The following is a 22,481-nucleotide window of genomic DNA, read 5'->3' on the forward strand; positions in this document are numbered from 1 at the left end:
GTGAACTTTGATGATAAAATTCAATATACTTTTTCAGATCACATACCAAACTCGTTCTTACAGGGGAACCATCCCAGTTCTGATATGCAACCTGTGTCTACCCCCTTGTATCCACTGATGTAGTGTCCATTTTTATTTTTAAAGATAAGAAAACTAAAGCCCAGATATACTAGGATGCCAGAGGCTTGGAGTTTCAAGCACAGGAGAGCAATAACGCTGTGGCTTGGGCTAGATCAAAGGACTCTGTAACATCACTGGCAGAACATTTCCATTCCACCACTGTCCTGTGAAAACTTTCAAAGTCACAATTCTCATTTTTTGTTTTAGTAAATTATTTGCACAAATTATCATAAACCCATATACATGTCTAAATTCCAAAGTGATGGGTATTGTGGCTCCATAGCTGTACCTGTGGATGGGGCATGTTGCATATGAACACGCTTGCCATGTTTTCATCAACATATGTATCACTTTGTCATAGTGTTTTTAATGGCACCAGAAGTCTACAGAAATAAAGTTGAGCTGCCATCTCAGGATTCTGCTCTCTCTTCTCTCCCCACATCTCCCTATAAGGTTTCCTCTCCATCTATAGCTACATTACAGCCTTAGATAGTGGTGGGCCCCAAATTTCCATCTCCATATAAGCATCTGTTCCAAGTTCCCAACACATATTCCAATTGCCTACTGTATCATCTCTATTTGGAAGTAGAATGGGAAAGGCCAGAAAAATGCCAAGAAGTTGTTACGTGATGCAATAGATTACTCATTGATATATCTCTTTCCAAGACATAACATGGACTCGTGCTTAGTTGATGTGATGGCTTCAGATGATGATCAAGTCCCCTTTCTCTCCTCACCCCTTACCTCTGCATACTCTGAAGGGCAAAGATGGCGATTCTCAGGCTTCCCTGTAATTAGCTCCTCAAGAGACACTGGAATGCCTAACAGAAGAAGCCTCTTCCTTCTGTGGGAGGAGAGAAAAGAATTGAAGAAAAATAAAAACAACCTAGCGTTAGAAATAATCAAAACAGAAGCATGTGCCACACTCTGTAGAGGAAAATATAATTTAACCCTCTGAAAATTACCCTCACTTTCACAGATTTATTTATTCATTCATTCAACTAATATTTACTGAGAACCTACCATGTACCAACCATGTTCTAAGCACTTGGAATATAGCAGGGAGCAGAGCAGACAAAGACTCTGCCCTCAAGGAACATATATCCAGAGGTAAAAGATAGCAATCCACCAAATATATGTAATTTGTCAGTTTGTGATAAGACAGCAGAAGAGTCTAGGCAAATGAATCTTTATCAGTGATGGACCATGGAATCTAAGCCAGGTGAGGAGGAAATGGGGTATGAGAGAAAGTGAAGTACAGTGAGATCATGAGATCAGTGGATTGGATGTCCCAACTAGTACACTGGTAGAGTTGGGAAACTAAAGGGAATTCACTAAAAAAAATAGGGGGTGGAGGTCAAAGAGTAAGATATTCACATGGAGATTATGGAAGGGATCCAGTTATAGGTAATGATATAGAAATGGGCAGCTGAAGCAGGTGAAGAATATAAGATCATGGGAGAAGATGAAGGTCAAAGAACTGACAGGGTAGGACACATCTTCCTAATGGATACTAAGGTCACCCAAATTCTAATGGAAATAGGATTGGAGAGGAACAGAGAGCCCAGGACTGAACCTGTGTCCTTCTACCAGAGAACTATATGGGAATAAGAGAGCAAGCTTGAGCCTTAAACAGGTTTATCAATCTCTCTGGTCTCAGTTGCCTCTGTGAAAATGAATTGGCACAAATAAATAATCTATAAGGTGACTTCCACCTAATAGCTCCAGTTTGGGACAAACTGAGATGGTTGATTCAACCCCTTGGCCTCCATCTGACAAGTAAAAAGGGTCAAATTAACTCGTGTACCAATTCATCTGTTAAACAATATTTGGAATTACACGGTGAGTTATTCATTCCTTATAAGATCTAGTCTTGAGCCCTTATTAACTGCCCTAATTAATCATGAAGGAAAGAAAATTCAATTTTGCCACCAATACCTGTCTCTCTCTTCATTCTATTATGTCATTCCCACCATTTAAGAGCTGCTTCTTTCTGATCAAGTGTGACTTTCTCCACCAAAGAGCCCATCCTAGTCATCCAGTCATTCCCAGTGCTCCCCAACATGGGGTGACCGGCTCTAACAATGCTGCTTAGGCCCTTTATTCCCCTTTGCCCTGCACAACCCACACCCTCTCTCCCACACACACATCTTCGGCTCACTTCTGCAGAGGACAGTGACGTCAGCCTAGCCCCTGGCATAGACAAGTTCCATATATGGTTAGTGCTCATTATAGAAAAGACCTTGCTCATTTGCACTTGTCTAAGAGAGTCCACTTTTAGATATTTATGAATCTAGTGACTAGTATGAGCCAATTCCCATGAAGAACAGTAGTTTGTTGTTTGGTTTCGTTTTTAGTCTCTGTAGGATTACACTTAAATTGCATGGTTGTTGTTGAAAATTAGCTTACTTACACATATATCAAAGCTGGGTAGTAACGAGATAATTGGGGGAAATGGGAATAGTGTATGAAGTCAAACGGTGTAGTTATTGGTATAAAGTAAATTCTCCATTACCATCAAAATTTCATGATTCCTCTGATCTGAGAATTGAGGCAGATTTTCTCATTATATACTGTAATCTTTCCCTCTGCTCTTCTTTCCGTTTATTTAAACATACCAAGAACAGTCAGTAATGTTCGATCATTTTGGTTGAAATTCCCTTGTCCCTTGATTTGTTAAGCAGCATTCAGAATAACATGAAACTATTGGTCAATATATACAATTCCCAAGGGTTTTACATTTAAAATTGTGAAATGAAAAATAATTTCAAGGAACCACACCCCACCCTCACTCATCTCCTATTTCTCTTATAGACTGTATCTTTATGACAGTTTTAATCTCTGCTGAAAATATGTATAATTTTTTTGATCTATTGAAATGTATAAACCTGGAGGGAAATTTTTTAAAATAAATAAACAAATCCTAGGGTGAGAAGAATTTATTTAAGGACTCAACATCCTGGGGAACAAAATCCACACTCAACATCATTATGATTGGAATATGGTCAAATGAAACAAATCCCAGAGGATCCCTGTGTTCCAGATGCAGCCAGAGTATTTTTAGTTCTGCTGTCCTTCAACTCAATATGCCTAGATTTGGATGGGGAAACTCACCCTAATATCCAGAACACTTTACAGTATGGAATTTTTGTTCAGTGCTTTTTCAAAACCATAAGCTATTCAAACATAGATAGATAGATAGATAGATAGATAGATAGATAGATAGACAGACAGTATTCATCTTATTCTTTCTTATATATATGAGCAAATCAGACACAACATTGTTCTCTGCTAGGGTAGGATACACTGTTCATTGCTGAGCAACGGAGAAGCAAATTCCCTGATTGTTCACTTGAAAATATGTTCAGTAGAATCTTACCCAAGCTTGGGTCACTTCATGAGGCAATCAAAATGATGGCATACCTGCAAAAAGACACACAGGTCATTTTGATGTGAAATCCCTCATCTAGAGCAAATTAAAAATCCACACAGATTGCAGAGCCACTGTTTTCAGGGACAGTGGGGATAATATTTCAGATAAGCTCAGCTATACCCATATTTGTGAATGCTCTGAGGTCATAATTATCCAGAAAATGGTGAATATTTCTTCCAAATAAATCTGATTCACATGTACATATCATGTTTTAAAATAAATGTAAATGTTCATAGACTTATCTATAATTAACAGACAAGAAGTTATGTGTTATGCTATTTACATTGCTGATATCCACGAGTCTATGGATATCAACCTTTTGTTAGTTATACTTAGTAAGAGATATATTAGAAATACTTTTCCCAATTACTCATATGCCTGTTAATTTTCACTATGGTATTATATAATCACATAAAAGTGCTTCCTTCTAGTACTTTTTTCTTTTTTTGAGAGAAAGAGAGAAGGAGAGTACAAGCCACGGAGGGGCAGAGAGAGGGGGACAGGGGATCCAAAGCAGGCTCTGTGCTGACAGCAGAGATCATGACCTGGGCCAAAGTCAGACGCTTAACCAACTGAGCCATCCAGGTGCCCCTTCTTCTAGTACTTTTAAAGTTTCAGTTTTCATACTGAAAATTAAAGCTAACCCCAAATTAATTTTGGTTAAAGGTGTGCACTGGGGGTCTAATATTATTTTTGCCAAGTGGTTAGACAGTCATCCTGAATCCTTTATTCCAACAATCTCTCCTTTCTTCACTTACTTGAAACTCCATTTTTTTTTCATATACTAAATTATCTTATTTACTTTGGCCCATTTCAGGACTACCTACTTATCTTTCTTGTCTCATTTCTCACCACTCCTACCACTCACCTCTGCCGTCATCTCAGAGCTCTGGCCATACTAACCTATTAACAATCCTAGATGGGACCATCTTCTCTTAGATTTTACACACACACTATTCCCTCTCTTTGCAATTACCTCTGTTGGCCCTTTTTCCTAGCAAACTTGTACTCTTTCTCAGCTCATCTCCACATGGCCCATTCCCCATACCCAATCTGGACTAGATGCTACTCCCATGCACATGACACTCTTAAGACTTCTATCAACTGTTCTATAACTCGGCTTATTTGTCTTTCCCACCAGAACAAGATGTTCTTAAAGGCAGGGAATATTTCTTTTTTATTTTTGTAGCCTTAAATGTCCAGCACAGTAGTTGTTAGGTAAATTAATTAGACCTAGAATGTGCCTACTACTTGGAAAGACTCCTTGCTCTTGCTTGTAGGTGTACTCTTTAGATACAAAACAGGATTTTCTACTAGCATCTCCAGCTACATCTTTTCTAGCACCATTGGATGCGCCTAGTTAAAAATCCTTCCTACCCCTCCCTGTCTAGATATAATGACCCACCCATTCCCATCCATGCCCCAAGACATAACATAAATCCTCCTTCAAGATAATGCATTCAGATGACAGTAGATCCTTGGGAACAATGATGGAAATAGGGTTTGTTGTAGAATTTCACTAGTTTATGTTTCCTACCACTCAAATGCCTGGCTCTTACTGGAAACTCCAGTTGACAGGAATGTCATTGTTGAGCAGAACATCCACCAAGCTTCGCTTTGGGCAGTATTTTGTCACAATAACCATATCTGGCACTGTAATGCAGACTTCAATGAATTGCAAACGTTTGGATGATCTAATTCTCTGGGAAAATCAATAACACAAACCAGAAAGGATTTATCTGGAACATGGTCTCCTAATTCCCACTTTAAAATCTGATCTAGTATTTCTGAGCACATAAAAGAACAAATATCCTCCTGGATTTAGTGTTGTATACAAATAAAGCTTGCAAATCCACCTGTTGTGATGCAAAATTAAGTATTTAGAAAAAATATATACCATCATCATCACAATTCATTTGTGCACATATTCATAATCTGCACAACAACCCTGACTGTTAGGTATGATTATCTCCATTCTAAAGGAGGAAACTGAGGCTCAGAGAAATTAAGTAAATTGGCCCAGGTCCCCCATAGATAAGAGACCAGATGCTAAGCCTGATTCTGCAATTTCCAAAATTCATTCATGGTTTTTTAACATTGCCATAGTGTATTCCAATAGAAAATACAAAAACAAAGAGAAAATTCTCAAATTGAGGAAAGTTTTGTTTTTCCCAAAAACGTTGCTTTGGAAGCAAAGGCAATTTTCTCAAGCCAGGTAGTCACAGACTTTTCAGTCTTCCCACACCTGTCTCTCATACATTTGTTTCTCTTTAAGTTGGAGTCCCCAACCCCCCACTACTGGAGAGGAAGAAGGTTCTCCCCAAATCCCAGTTGTGGCTGGCATTTCTGTGTGGTTAATTACTACATTTGCACCATCAGCACAGAGGCACACGTGCTGCTTTGCATAAACCAAGGATTGACATACAGATGTTCCGTGGGGAGTTTTCCAAACATAACATTTTTCTCCAATCAAAATTTCACCATCTTCTCAGCTTAAAGTTTGTTTCCCCAATCATTAATCCTTGGATTAGATCACAAATGAAACATCTTCTAAGGGATAGCACGAGAACATTACTTTTCTTTTTTTTTTTTTTTTTTTTTTTTTTAAATTTTTTTTTTAACGTTTATTTATTTTTGGGACAGAGAGAGACAGAGCATGAACGGGGGAGGGGCAGAGAGAGAGGGAGACACAGAATCGGAAACAGGCTCCAGGCTCTGAGCCATCAGCCCAGAGCCCGACGCGGGGCTCGAACTCGCGGACCGCGAGATCGTGACCTGGCTGAAGTCGGACGCTTAACCGACTGCGCCACCCAGGCGCCCCTTGAGAACATTACTTTTCAAAACTGATACTGTTGAAGAGAGGAATATTTAGGCTTGTTGTATCAGCTGGTAGCTGAAGGGACTTCCATCCCCTTTCCCCTCTTTTAGGAGGATTGAATGGAATGTTCTAGACTTTCCCACCCCTGATTCACTTTCCACTGACTGAGTGGACTATCTGATGGGTTACACAGTGTGTGCTGCAATTACTTGTGGGCAGCATTACTGTATCAAAGACCACTGTTCCATTTCTGCTTCACATGGCAAGCACCTCTGGGCAGACCTTCGTAGGTGGGTCAAGTCTGCCACTCTTCTTGTTCAACCCCTTGACGGGGTGAATGTGGCAGGCTTGTGATCCTGCTATGCAGATGCTTAGATAAGTGACTTTAAAATTTTTTTTTTTAACGTTTATTTATTTTTGAGACAGAGAGAGACAGAGCATGAACGGGGGAGGGGCAGAGAGAGAGAGAGACACAGAATCAGAAGCAGGCTCCAGGCTCTGAGCCATCAGCCCAGAGCCCGATGCGGGGCTCGAACTCACAGACCGCGAGATCGTGACCTGAGCTGAAGTCGGACGCTTAACCGACTGCGCCACCCAGGCGCCCCAGATAAGTGACTTTATATCTTCTCTGCAGGCCCTTGCTCGCTGACTCACTCTGTCATGTGGCTGAGCACGTGAATCTAATGACTGAGATTCGGGCTGAGTGGTAGACCATGCACTTCAACTTCACACCAGAGTCAGGTTCTCCAATCCAGATTTTGCCAAAGTTTACTGTGGGTATCAGGAGCTTGTCTACCTATGAAACAAGTGGTACTTGTCCCTCTGACTCTCATTCCTTATGTGTGTTCCCCATTAGTCAGAATCAGAAAGAGAAGAACAGGTGAATAGCAACCTGAACGTCTAACAATTGAGAGTTCTCAGAAACCAGGTTCTGAAAATATCCTCTATCAACATAAGAATGGCCCCAAGTCAAGGGCACATAGGAAACCCTGTTTCCTGCAAGATGCAAGATGAGATATTTTTAAAGAACAACGGTGTACTAAAACAACGATGGTGTATTAAAAGAAGATCATTTTTGCACTGCTTTATAATTCACAATTTGCTTTTTATATACATATAAGAAGTCAGTGATGCTTTGGTTTGTTGAACCTGGCAAGCCACAGAGCCCCTTGCAAAGGTGAAACATTAGGACTTAATCAGTATGTGAATGCCAGATGTGCAGGCTACTTTGTACGGAAAAGATGAGTTTCACTGTCAGGACTATTCTGCAAAACTGCCAATGTCATCCCAACCCAGTGTCTCCCCATGTGATCCCTACTTTTCTTTATTTGAAGAGGGAAACAAAGACAAACATATTTTCCCATTAGTCTTGGGAGTAAGAAAAGGGGAAAAAGCAGTGTGCCTATTCCCCTAACTTCTCCTGAATCTAAAGTCAACTATACAGAGTAGGGAGGAGTGGCAGGGATTAAAAAGAAGCTAAGTTACTGAGGGGAAATGCAATCATGACTTTTGCAAATTGACTAAATTTCTGGCATAACCTGTTGACAAGATAAGACCTTAAAGACACCTGGGTGGCTCAGTCTGTTGACCTTCTGACTCTTGATTTCAGCTCAGCTTGTGATCCCAGGGTTGTGGGATCAAGCCCCATGTCAGGCTCTGCACTGAGCATGGAGTGTGATTAAGATTGTTTTTCTCTCTCTCCCTCTGCCCCTCTTCCCCACTCGTTCACTCTCAAAAACTAAATAAATAAAATAAGTCCTTAGATATGTTAAAAATAATGAAGGCTTTTTAAATAATAAAAGCTATTCCAAAAAACAAATAATGCAGTGAAGAAATGGGCAGAAGACATGAAAAGACGCTTTTCCAAAGAACACATCCAGATGGCCAACAGACACATGAAAAAATGCTCAACATCACTCATCATCAGGGAAATACAAATCAAAACCACACTCAGATACCACCTCACACTGATCAGAGTGCCTAAAATTAACAACTCAGGCAACAACAGATGTTGGTGAAGATGTGGAGAAAGAAGAATCCTTTTGAACTAGCTGGTGGGAATGCAAACTGGTACAGCCACGGTACAGCCACTCTGGAAAACAGTATGGAGGTTCCTCAAAAAACTAAAAATAGAACTACCCTATGACCCAGCAATTGCACTACTAGGCATTTATCCAAAGTATGTAGGTGTGCTGTTTTGAAGGGGCACATGCACCCCCATGTTTATAGCAGCACTATCAACAATAGCCAAAGTCTAGAAAGAGCCCAAATGTCCATCAATGGATGAATGGATAAAGAAGATGTGGTATATATACACAATGGAGTATTACTTGGCACTAAAAAGAATGAATTCTTCCCATTTGCAACAACGTGGATGAAACTACAGTGTATTATGCTAAGTGAAATTAGTCACAGAAAGACAAATATCATATGACTCCACTCATATGTGAAATTTAAGATACAAAACAGATGTACATAAGGGAGGGAAGCAAAAATAATACAGAGGGGGACAAAAGAGAAGAGACTCTTGGGGCGCCTGGGTGGCTCAGTTGGTTGAGTGACCAACTTCGGCTCAGGTCATGATCTCATGATCTATGAGTTCGAGCCCCGCATCAAGCTCTTTGCTGACAGCTCAGAGCCTGGAGCCTGCTTCAGATTCTGTGTCTCCCTCTCTCTCTGTCCCTCCCCCGCTCATACTCTGTCTCTTTCTCTAAGACTAAATAAACATTAAATAAATAAATAAATAAATAAATAAATAAATAAATACAGAAGAGACTCTTAAATACAGAGAACTGAGGGGTGCTGGAGGGGTTTTGGGGTGGAGGGATGGGCTTAATGGGCGACATTAAAGAGGACACTTGGGGGGGAGCCAAGATGGCAGAACAGCATGGAAGTTTTTGTGTGTCTCGCATCCATGAAATACAGCCAGCCCAACACTAAACCATCTTGCACACCTAGAAAACTGATGTGAGGATTAACACAACAATCTGCACAACCTAAGCCACAGAATCCAGCAGGTACGTGGCACAGAGAGGTGAACTTGGGAAGCAAGAAGCCGCAGCAGGCAGGGAGCCACTTTTGCAGGTGGAGAGAGGACAGAGACGGTGGAGAGAATACAGGAAAAGCACCCCTCCCCAAAAGCAGCTGGAGAGAAAGTGGGAAAATTGGAAACAGCCGCAGGGACTCAACTAAAAAGGGAGAAAGGAGAAAGGAGAGAGTTTAAATTCCATTAAGACTGTAAACAGGGGGAGCACAGAGTCTGCAACTCCGCAGCTCAATAACTGGTGGTGCTCTGGTGGGAAGGGCGAATCCCCAGGAGCACAGTGGGGTCTGGGAGGTTTTTGGGCCACACACAGAAAAGCGGTTCCACTGCTGGAACAACATTTGGTAGAGACTGTTGAGGCCCAGCAGACCCCAGAGAACGGCCTCATTTGCTAGTGCTGGAACAAGGTCATCAAGGGTGAAGCCTGGTGCCAGATGTGTGTTGTGATTTTCAAATAATCCCTGAAAAGCTGCTGCTACACTATCTCATAAACTTTCTTGGGCGGGCTGGCACCTGGCCACAGGCTCAGGGCAGCAGCAGCAGCAGGGTCCAGCAAGCGTTCCTGGGTGCAGCTGACATTCGGCCATTGATCGGTGAGACCCTCCTGCAGAGGGGCAGAATGGGTCAAAGTCGCAGTCCTTCAGAAGTAAGGAGCCGGGGAAAACAGCCGCATCTGAGACAAAACTCAGGAGCGAGGTGCTGCCTGGAGCTTGGTCACGGACAGTGAAAAAGTGGGAACTGGACGAAAGCTGAAGACAGAGTATGGGTGCATGACTGCTGATCGGGAAAAGCAGAGTTCCAATACTAGAGACTGGGTACCTGGGTGACGCCATGTTCACTGCTCCCCCGCATGAGCATACGCACCTACGAGCGCCACAACAATCCACCCCAGTAGGCTAGCAGCGCCATCTAGTGGAGAATGGAGCCATTACACTAAGCCCCGCCCAACTGGGCCAACCTCACTCTTCAAGAACACAAGCCTCACCACCTGCTTAGTTTATGGACTATAAAGCACTTCATAGTCTGACTTCTAGGGGAAAACGAGGTAATTTCAGTCGTATTTCAATCTATCAGCAGGTCCATCTATTCAATTTTTTTTTCTCTTTTTCACTCCTTTCTTTTTCTTGAATACAGAAAGAGAAAAAATTCATTTTTATTTTCAATTTTTATTAAAAATGTTTTCCTTTAATTTTTGTTTACCCAGGCCAAAACACACCTAGGATCATTTATTCGATTTTTTATGTGTGTTTTTAATTTTTTAATTTTAATATTTTTTAAATTTTAATATTTTAATTTTAATTTTTCTACATTATTAATTTCTTTTCTCCCTTCAAAATGATGAAATGAAGGAATTAACCCCAAAAGAAAGACCACAAATAAATGACAGCCAAGGATTTAACCAACACAGATACAAGCAAGATGTCTGAACCAGAATTTAGAATCACGATAATAAGAATATTAGTTGGAGTCAAAAATAGACTAGAATCCCTTTCTGTGGAGATAAAAGAAGTAAAACTAGTCAGGATGAAATAAAATATGTTATAACTGAGCTGCAATCACAGATGGATTCCGTGGTGGCAAGGATGGATGAGGCAGAACAGAGAATCAGCGATATAGAGGACAAACTTATGGAGAATAATGAAGCAGAAAAAAAGAGAAAGATTAAGGCAAAAGAGCATGATTTAAGAATTAGAGAAATCAGTGACTCATTAAAAAGGAACAACATCGGAATCATAGGGGTCCCAGAATAGGAACAGAGAGAAATAGGAGTAAAAGGGTTATGTGAGCATATCATAGCGGAAAACTTTCCTAACCTGGGGAAAGATGCAGACATCAAAATCCAGGAAGCACAGAGGACCCCCATTAGGTTCAACAAAACCGACCATCAAGGTACATGATAGGCAAATTCACAAATTCTCAGGCAAGGAGAGGATCATGAAAGCATCAAGGGGAAAAAAGTCCCTAACCTACAAGGGAAGACAGATCAGGTTTGCAACAGCCTTATCCACAGAAACTTGGCAGGCCAGAAAGGAGTGACAGGATATATTCAATGTGCTAAATCAGAAAAATATGCACCCAAGAATTCTTTATCCAGAAAGGCTGTCACTCAAAATAGAAGGAGGGATCAAAAGTTTCCCGACAAACAAAAATTAAAGGAGTTTGTGACCATTAAACCAGCCCTGCAAGAAATTTTAAAGGGGACTCTCTGAGGGGAGAAAAGATGAAAAAAAAAAAAAAAAAAAAAAAAAAAAAAAAAAATATATATATATATATATATATATATATATATATATACCAAAAGCAACAAAGATTAGAAAGGACCAGAGAGGGGCACCTGGGTGGCTCAGTCGGCTGGGCGTCTGACTTCGACTTGGGTCATGATCTCACGGCTTGTGAGTTCGAGCCCTGCATCGGGCTCTGTGCTGACAGCTCAGAGCCTGGAACCTGCTTCTGCTTCTGCTTCTGTGTCTCTCTCTCTGCCCCTAACCCACTCGCATTCTATCTCTGTCTCTCTCAAAAATAAATAAACATTAAAAAAAAAATTTAGAAAGGACCAGAGAACACCACCAGAAACTCCAACTCTACAAGCATCATAATGGCAATAAATTCACATCTTTCAGTACTCACTCTAGACGTCAATGGACTCAATGCTCCAACTAAAAGACATAGGGTAACAGAATGGATAAGAAAACAAGATCCATCTATATGCTGTTTACAAGAGACCCACTTTAGACCTAAAGACACCTTCAGATTGAAAGTAAGGGGATGGAAAACCATCTATCATGCTAATGGTCAACAAAAGAAAGCCAGAGTAGCCAAACTTATATCAGACAATCTAGACTTTAAAATAAAGACTGTATCAAGAGATGCAGAAGGACATTATATCATAATCAAGGGGTGTGTCCACCAAGAAGACCTAACAATTGTAAACATTTATGCACCAAATGTGGAACACCCAAATATATAAATCAATTAATCACAAACATAAAGAAACTCATCAATAGTAATGCCATAATAGTAGGAGACTTCAACACCCACTCACAGTAACAGACAGATCATCTAATCAAAAAATCAACAAGGAAACAATGGCTTTGAATGACACACTAGACCAGATGGACTTAACAGATATATTCAGAACGTTTCATCCTAAAGCAGCAGAATATACATTCTTCTCCAGTACACATGCAACATTCTCCAGAATAGACCATATACTGGGACACAAATCAGCCCTCAGCAAGTACAAAAAGATCGAGATCATACCGTGCATATTTTCAAACCACAACACTATGAAACTCGAAATCAACCACAAGAAAAAATTTGGAAAGGTAACAAATACTTGGAGACTAAAGAACATCCTACTAAAGAATGAATGGGCTAACCAAGTAGTTAAAGAAGAAATTAAAAAGTATATGGAAGTTAATGACAATGATAACACCACAACCCAAAATCTCTGGGACGCAGCAAAGGTGGTCATAAAAGGAAAGTATATAGCAATCCAGGCCTTCCTAAAGAAGGAAGAAAGATCTCAGATACACAACCTAACCTTATGCCTTAAAGAGCTGGAAAAAGAACAGCAAGTAAAAACCAAAACCAGCAGAAGACAGGAAATGATAAAGATTGGAGCAAAAATTAATGCCACCAAAACCAAAAAAAAAAACAGTAGAACAGATCAATGAAACTAGAAGCTGGTTCTTTGAAAGAATTAACAAAATTGATAAACCACTAGCCAGTTTGATCACAACGAAAAAGGAAAGGACCCAAATAAATAAAATCAAGAATGAAAGGGGAGAGATCACAACCAACACAGCAGAAATAAAAACAATAATAAGAGAATATTATGAGCAATTATACGCCAACAAAATGGGCAATATGGAAGAAATGGACAAATTCCTAGAAACCTACACTACCAAAACTGAAACAGGAAGAAATAGAAAATTTGAACAGACCCATAACCAGTAAGGAAATCAAATTAGTAATCAAAAATTTCCCAAGAAACAAGAGTTCAAGGCCAGATGGCTTTCAGGGGAATCCTACCAAACATTTAAGGAAGAGTTAACACCTATTCTCTTGAAACTGTTCCAAAAAGTAGAAATGGAAGGAAAACTTCCAAACTCTTTCTATGAAGCCAGCATTACCTTGATTCCAAAACCAGACAGAGACCCCACTAAAAAGCAGAACTATAGACCAATTTCCCTGATGAACGTGGATGCAAGAATCCTCAACAAGATATTAGCCAACCGGATCCAACAATACATTAAAAAATTATTCACCACAAACAAGTGGGATTTATACCTGGGATGCAGGGCTAGTTCAATATCCGCAAAACAATTAATGTGATTCATCACATCAATAAAAGAAAGGACAAGAACCATATGATCCTCTCAATAGGTGCAGAGAAAGCATTTGACAAAATACAGCATCCTTTCTTGATAAAAACCTTCAAGAAGTAGGGATAGAAGGAGCATACCTGGAGATCATAAAAGGTATATATGAATGACCCAACACTAATATCATCCTCAATGGGGAAAAACTGACAGCTTCCCCCTAAGGTCAGGAACAAAACAGGGATGTCCACTCTCACCATTGGAAGTTTTAGCCTCTGCAATCAGACAACACAAAGAAATAAAAGGCATCCAAATCAGCCAGGAGGAGGTCAAATGTACACTCTTTGCAGATGACATGATACTCTATATGGAAAACCTGAAAGATTCCACCAAAAAACTGCTAGAACTGATTCATGAATTCAGAAAAGTTGCAGGATATAAAATCAATGCACAGAAATTGGTTGCATTCCTATACATGAACAATGAAGCGACAGAAAGAGAAATCAAGGAATCGATCCCATTTACTGTTGCACCAAAAACCATTAAATACCTCGGAATAAATCTAACCAAAGAGGTGAAAAATCTACTGACACTGAAAACTACAGAAAGCTTATGAAAGAAATTAAAGAAGACACACAAAAAAAATGGAAAAAGATTCCATGCTCCTGGATACGAAGAACAGATATTGTTAAAATGTCAATACTACCCAAAGCAATCTACATATTCAATGCAATCCCTATCAAAGTAACACCAGGATTCTTCACAGAGCTAGAACAAATAATCCTAAAATCCTATGGAACCAGAAAAGACCCTGAATAGCCAAAGCAATCTTGAAAAAGAAAACCAAAGCAGGAGGCATCACAATCCCAGACTTCAAGCTATACTACAAAGCTGTAGTCATCAAGACAGTATGGTACTGGCACAAGAACAGACACTCAGGTCAATGGAACACAATAGAGAACCCAGAAATGGACCCACAAACATATGTCCAACTAATCTTTGACAAAGCAGGAAAGAATATCCAATGGAATAAAGACAGTATCTTCAGCAAGTGGTGCTGGGAAAACTGGACAGCAACATGCAGAACAATGAACCTGGACCACTTTCTTACACCATTCACAAAAATAAACTCAAAATGGATGAAAAACCTAAATGTAAGACAGGAAGCCATCAAAATCCTTGAGGAGAAAGCAGGCAAAAACCTCTTTGATCTTGGCCGCAGCAACTTCTTACTCAACACGTCTCTGGAGGCAAGGGAAACGAAAGCAAAAATGAACTATTGGGACCTCATCAATATAAAAAGTTTCTGCACAGCAAAGGAAACATTCAGCAAAACTAAAAGGCAACAGACAGAATGGGAGAAGATATTTGCAAACGATATATCAGATAAAGGGATAGTATCCAGAATCTATAAAGAACTTCTCAAACTCAACACCCAAAAAACAAATAATCTAGTGAAGAAATGGGCAAAAGACATGAAAAGACACTTCTCCAAAGAAGACATCCAGATGGTCAACTGACACATGAAAAAATGCTCAACTTCACTCATCATCAGGGAAATACAAATCAAAACCACAATGAGATACCACCTTACACCTGTCAGAATGGCTAACATTAACAATTCAGGCAACAACAGATGTTGGCGAGGATGTGGAAAAAGAGGATCTCTTTTGCATTGTTGGTGGCAATGCAAGCTGGTGCAGCCACTCTGGAAAACAGTATGGAGGTTCCTCAAAAACTAAAAATAGAACTACCCTACGACCCAGCAATTGCACTACTAGGCATTTATACAAGGGATGCAGGTGTGCTGTTTCGAAGGGACACATGCACCCCCATGTTTATAGCAGCACTATCAACAATAGCCAAAGTATGGAAAGAGCCCAAATGTCCATCAATGGATGAATGGATAAAGAAGATGTGTGTAATGGAGTATTACTCAGCAATCAAAAAGAATGAAATCTTGCCATTTGCAACTACGTGGATGGAACTGGAGGGTATTATGCTAAGTGAAATTAGTCGGTCAGAGAAAGACAAAAATCATATGACTTCACTCATATGAGGACTTTAAGAGACAAAACAGATGAACATCAGGGAAGGGAAACAAAAATAATATAAAAACAGGAAGGGGAACAAAACAGAAGAGACTCATAAATATGGAGAACAAACTGAGAGTTACTGGAGGGGTTGTGGAGGGGGGATGGGCTAAATGGGTAAGGGGCACTGAGGAATCTACTCCTGAAATCATTGTTACACTATATGCTAACTAATTTGGATGTAAATTATAAAAAAAAAAAAAATTAAAAGAAAAGAAAAAATATTTTAAAAAAAGAGGACACTTGCTGGGATGAGCACTGGGTGTTATACATAGGGGATGAATCACTGGATTCTACTCCTGAAATCATTATTGTACTATATGCTAACTTGGATAGAAATGTATAAATAAATAAATAAATAAATAAATAAATACTATTATAGTTTTGCTGCAATCAATGTTCTAGTCTTCTACACATTTGTAATATTAATTCTATCAAGCTCTATTACATTGGTCATCACCTTAGTCTAGTATTCCTAAATGTTTCCTGATTTATCATCTGCCATGATGGGTTAAATATGAAATACAACATAATATGAATCCATACAAAGTAAGAAGGACTATTAGGTTCATACCTGTGTACCAACTCTGAGAGATGATTAGTAATTACTAACTGAAGCATTTGGTTTAGACACAATGGTGTCTTTAAACACAAAGGATTCTGAGACCAGAAAGAGGATGCCTGAGGAAGAACTCACCTTATCTGGGGCAAAAAAAAGTCCTTCTCCTTTTCCTAACCCAGGAAACCCCAATAAACCCTTTGAGAATCATGAAAAAATAAATTGAATTCTGAGGCCTATCAGGTTCAGGGGAAAAAGTGCTAATAAAAAGATCTTCAGGTGGCTCAGTTGGTTAAACATCTGATTCTTGATTTGGCTCAGGTCATGAACTCACGGTGGTGAGATTAAGCCCTACATCGGGCTCTGTGCTAGGCATAAAGCCTGTTTAGGATTCTCTCTCCCCCTCCCTCTGCCTCTCCCCCGCCAGGGTGGAATGCACCTTCTCTCTCTCTGTCAAAAAAAAAAAAAAAAAAAAAGATCCTTGGATGTAAACAAGGTCCACATGCATGGGCATTGCACATATTTTCCACTCTTGATAAAATAAAGTCTTATCCTTGAGTCCAAAAGGCCAACTCACAAGGACATAGGTAGGGAGGTCTAGTATCACAATAATATATACGAAGAAGGTTTGGAATTTGAACTAACTATAAGCTTAACATAAGCCAGCAACATGAAGCCACCAACAGGGAGGAGGTGGCATGGATGGAGACCTGTTGTCCAGAGTTAGGCAGGTGTGTTCCACTCTGCACAGGCAGGATCAGGATAGAAGTGATAGGTTCCATTCCAGAAACCACACTTGGAAAGAAATGTTAGTCAACAGGCTGGAAAGTGGTACACTCAGGAAAGGGCTTTGGACTCTGTGTTGTACAAGTAAAAACAAGGATGTTCATCCTGGTCAGAGAAAACTTAGAGGAATCCTGATACCCATCCTTCACAGAAATCCAGCATGCTGCAGTGGCCAAAGTGGACCATCTGAGGTCTTTAGCACCACTAATTTGTCCAATTAGGTAACCCACATAAGTTCATTTACCTGTCTGCCACTGCTGTGGTATGCCTGCTACACCCAGATGTCAAACTAGTAGGCTGGGATCACTTAGCAATTGTAATTAAAGCTGAATGTAATTAACAACATAATAGTGAGATATTCTTGTTTAATTTCCTGAAGTTGGGAACTATGATTCCTGACAGAAGATAATAAATATAAATAAAGTTCCAAAATGCGGATGAGCATTTGAGTCACATCCAAATAACTATTCACCAAGCCATTGCCTTAATTAATGATCTTGTGGCCCACTGTGAATAGACATGGATGCCCCTGCTGTCTTTAAATGCTTAAAAAATAGCTGATGATTACACAACAATTGGAATATACTTAATACCACTGAGCTTTACACTTACAAATGGTTAAAATAGCACATTTTATGCCGTGTATATTTTACTACCATAAAGAAAAATGTTTTTAAAAAATAGCATAGAGCATGGTGTAGTGGTAAAAGTATAGGCTTTTGAGTTAGTTGGAAAGGAGCATAAATTCTGACTGAGCCACTTACTGGCTCTGTGATCTCAAGGAAGTTGATAAACCTCTCTGAATCCCAGTCCTCTGCAAACTTGAGTAATAATGTCTATTCATCAAATGAGGTAAGTAGTTGGACATAAGGAGTAGAAACAACACATAGAGGAATGCATGGGTGGCTCCGTCAGTTAAGCATCCAACTTCAGCTCAGGTCATAATCTCACAGTTTGTGAGTTCAGGCCCCATGTCGGGCTCTGTACTGACCGCTCAGAGCCTAGAGTCTGCTTTGGATTCTGTGTCCCCTCTCTCTGCCTGCCCCTCCCCTGCTCATGTTCTGTCTCTGTCTCTGTCTCTCTCTGTCTCTCTCTCTCTCTCTCAAATAAACATTAAAATTTTTAAAAAAATGACACATAGAAAGCACCCACTGGGTGACATGGCAGCTAAGGATGGATTAGATTCAGCATAAGGCCCAGTGAGTAGAAGTTTCAGGAAGATCCACTGGCATTCAGGATAAGGAAGATTTGCCAATTTAAGAGTTTCTGACAATGGAAGAGGCACCTCCACGGAAAGACCACAGCTATGCAAAACCATAGCCCTGAAAACCACAGCTATGGAGAAACGTTAACCCAAGAGCCAGAGGTTCAAAAACAGTGGTTCACTCCCCAAGGCTGAAGCTTCTAATCCATTCCATAGGATGAAAGGGCCATCTGTTAACAGCAGACAACGACTGTATAACATTCAATTATCAGTAAAGGAAGATGGAATTATTCAGTAAGTTGCACTGGAATAATAAACTAGTTGTATGAGAAAAATTAAATTATAGACTCACCTCATTCTATTTACTAAATTAATTCTAGATACTTTAAATAATCCATCATAAAAACTCAAAGTGATATAAATTTTTAGAAAGGAGTTTATAAGCTTGGGATAAACTCACAAAATAATGGATAAACTCAAAAGGAAAATACTTATAGATTTGTCTGCATTAAAAGATGAAAATATCTAATGCATTTGATCCTCCTGGGAAGATCCAATTAGATTGACATGTATTAAAATATTCTACACACCATACAGTGGAATAATTTAAAAATATTTGGAGTCACTGATAGGGGGATATACTCTATTCATTTGGTGATCCCAATTCAAATTTTATCTTTATCCCAATTTTCACTGGAGCACACTAGGTTCATGTTTTAATTTCTTTGGCTTTCTTTTTTTTTTTAATTTTTAATGTTTATTTATTTTTGAGAGAGAGAGAGAGAGAGCATGAGCAGGGGAGGGGCAGAGAGACAGGGAGACACAGAATCCGAAGCAGGCTCCAGGCTGCAGGGCTCGAACTCACGGACTACAAGATCATGACTGAGCCAAAGTTGGACACCCAACCAACTGAGCCACCCAGGAGCCCAAGAGCAAAAATTGCTCCCCATTGCTACTATTTTTTTAATGTCCCTGGATATTCTTATCTGTTGATTTTTCCAAAGGTAACTGAAAATTGTTTTGTTAGCATGGCCCTGAGGCCTCTGAGGCAGGGACCAGGCAATGGGAGAACAATGCACCTTCCACCCTTCTTTGAGGCAAGCAGTGCTGCCCTTTTATGTAAGGTGAAACAAAGGTAGTCTATGAATGGTTTTTCTCACTCCACCTTTACTGTTCCTACAACTTTTGGAAATCTGTATTTTCAGAAGCTTTTTTCACATCAAGTAGAATCTAGCTAACCCTGTGCTAACTATACTTATCTGAGACCAGTTAGAATGGGTTGGATGGTTATGATAAGTGCTGGGCTTTCTGAGAAATGGTACTACTTAATCATAATGCCTGTGATGCTTGTAGCAGACAATCTCAAAATTACTTAGAAATCTTAAGGGAAAAATTTGTCAAATTTAGGTGGTTTCACTATAAAAGACTGACTGCCTTGTATGGGGGTAAGAGAATATTTTTAAATAGACTTCCTCCTGCAATAATTGGTAGAACAGTGACCAAATAAAATAGTCTCTATAGCAGATTTAAATCATACCAAAAACTGTGAATTTGCATTTTGAGTATTCATCCTTTTGTTTTTTAGGTATTTTCTTGAGAAGCTAGGTAAAGATGCATCAGGGGCTGTTAATCAAATGCCATTAAACCATTATAATTGTTATTACAATGGAAAGTTGGAAGGAAGTGTACTAGGGGCTCTACTGAGTAATCTACCACTATGTGGCCCAGAAATCCAGATATTTTCTAAGTTAAATTTGTGCTACTTTTAACCAGCACTAGGAAATGTCTGGCTTAATAGTAAAGGAATGTGCTTAGAATTCAACAAACTTCAGGGTGCTTTGGGTGGCTCAGTCAGTTAAGTGTCAGATTCTTGATTTCAGCTCAGGTCATGATATCATGGTTCGTTGAGATGGAGCCCTGCATTGGGCTCAGCATGGAGCCTGCTTGGGACTCTCTCCCTCTCTGTCCCTCCCCCTGAACATACTCTCTCTCTCTCTCTCTCTTTCTCAAAATAAAGAAATAAACATAAAAAAAATAAAAATAAATAGAAACTTAAAAAAAAGAATCCAAGAAACTTAGGTGTTAATTTTGGCTCCACTTTATACTTTTTGAAAGCCCTGGGCAAGTTTATTTACCAGTCTGTGCCTCAGTTTCCTTGTAGATAACATTGGGGAAATAAAAATGACCTTGTAGGATTCAAGATTAGGGGTAATGCACATAAAGGGACTTGCACAATAGTTGGCACAAAGTGGGTCCTTAATAAATATTAGTTATTAATGCATCAATAATATGAATATTCTACATTTCTTTATTATTTCTAGTCTAAGAGCTCACCTAGAAAAAATAAGAGGATATCAACTATGATGACTGGAAAGAAAAGATTATAAATGATTCTCCTAGTCTGCAGTTATTGCCTAGGAAACCAAGTTGTTGCCGCTGACTTGAATAGCATCCAAGGAGCCTACCGGCTGTAGCTCAAGCTTAGCACAATAATGGGTACATGTCCCTGCCTGGCACTGAACACACCCTCAGGAACCAGCTTACTAGATCCCAGTCTGGGTGAAGTACTGCTTCCTACAAGTACACAAATGTTGTCCCTGGGGTCCCAGGTACCATAGGATTCCATGGCCCCACTGACCCACTGCCCAGGCTCCCCATCATGGCCCAGCAAGCCACATCTGAGTGGAAGAAACGAAACAGTGACATCAGTTTGTGCAACCAACAAAGGGAACAAACCAATCAGCCGACACTCATTAAACAAGTATCCTTAGTAATAATAATAGCTACCCCCACCTGGCACTTTACAGGCTTATTCTTATTAGTTATCACAATAACCCTGTGAGATAGGTTTTGATATCATCATTTTACAGAGGAGGAAACAAGGCTCAGAGAAATTCCAAGTAACTTGCCCAACATCCCATAGCTGGTAAGAGAGATAGGTTTCCAATCCAAATCTGTACAACTACAAAACTCATTGTCATTCTACCACACCATGTTGACTCTCCAAGAACCCACAGAGTTCTTCATGGGCTTCAGAACCTGACCCACAGACTCTAGCCTGGAAGGAACCTTAAAGATTATACCAGTGGGATGCCTGGGTAGCTCAGTCGGTTGAGCATCCGACTTTGGCTCAGGTCATGATCTCACAGCTCATGAGTCCGAGCCCTATGTCGGGGTCTGTGCTGACGGCTCAGTGCCTGGAGCCTGCTTCAGATTCTGTGTCTCCCTCTCTCTCTCTGCCCCTCTCCCACTCACTCTGTCTCTCGCTCTCAAAAATAAATAAAAACATTTTAAAAATTAAAAAAAAAAAGATTATACCAGTTATTAAGCTGATGCCTCTCAGCTCTAAGCCCACCCTTTCACATTCAGCTTTGTGATGCTAGGGATGAGACCTGCACACGCCCACTCTTTATTGCCAGTTGCTTCCGGTGAGGCTTTTCCAACGGAGGTTGTGGGGAACAGTGTGCTAGAGGAAGACCTAAAAAAGGGAGGGTTAGCCTACGACTTCCTGCCTGCTTCCCATTAGATCTGCAGGTCCTCAGCAGCTTATTCCTATAGCACAGAGATTCTGTTTGCAATTTTCTCAGCACCAGCCACATTGTACCACCCTCCCCTCTCCAGAAATACCAGAACCTACTGGAACTGAGAAGTATGGTCTCTATCTCTAACCTTCTAAGTTTTAACAGTCTCAACTTCTTCCCTCTCTTCCCCCAGCCTTAAGGGTGATAGCTGCTTTCTGCAGTTGCTACTGCTGTGTTCACTGTTTTTCCAGTTCTCTACTACCTGGTTAAAAATTACTTATAGTAATTTCTCTGTTAAAATAACTGACATGGTTTCTATCTCCTGACTGGACACTGGCTGACATAAGGAATCATCTACTCTAATGCCTTTTGAATATAGAAACTGAGACCCAAACAAGTTAAGACTTGCTTAAGTTTGCACAGCTAGTTAGTACTAGAATTCATAATAATGTTGCCACCATCTATACACTTAGAATGTACTACAATCCAGTGAAGTACTTAGACCATCAGCACTATAAAACAAATGTGAAAACTAAAGCTCAAAAGTTATGGGATTTCGATGTCATCCACCTAATGAGC

General features: G+C 39.9%; 1 long non-coding RNA gene across 1 annotated transcript in view; it reads right to left on the bottom strand.

The window, feature by feature from the left end:
* Positions 1–22,481, bottom strand: part of LOC123593157 — a 185,679-nt gene that overhangs the window by 119,861 nt on the left and 43,337 nt on the right. The window contains exons 3-4 of the long non-coding RNA XR_006710155.1: positions 3,500–3,543; positions 865–964 (exon numbers count right to left, since the gene is read on the bottom strand). This is a non-coding gene — a long non-coding RNA (uncharacterized LOC123593157). The remainder of the gene's footprint in view (positions 1–864; positions 965–3,499; positions 3,544–22,481) is intronic.

This window comes from Leopardus geoffroyi, chromosome D4 (genome assembly GCF_018350155.1).
Source record: "Leopardus geoffroyi isolate Oge1 chromosome D4, O.geoffroyi_Oge1_pat1.0, whole genome shotgun sequence".
Taxonomy (NCBI): Eukaryota; Metazoa; Chordata; class Mammalia; order Carnivora; family Felidae; genus Leopardus; species Leopardus geoffroyi.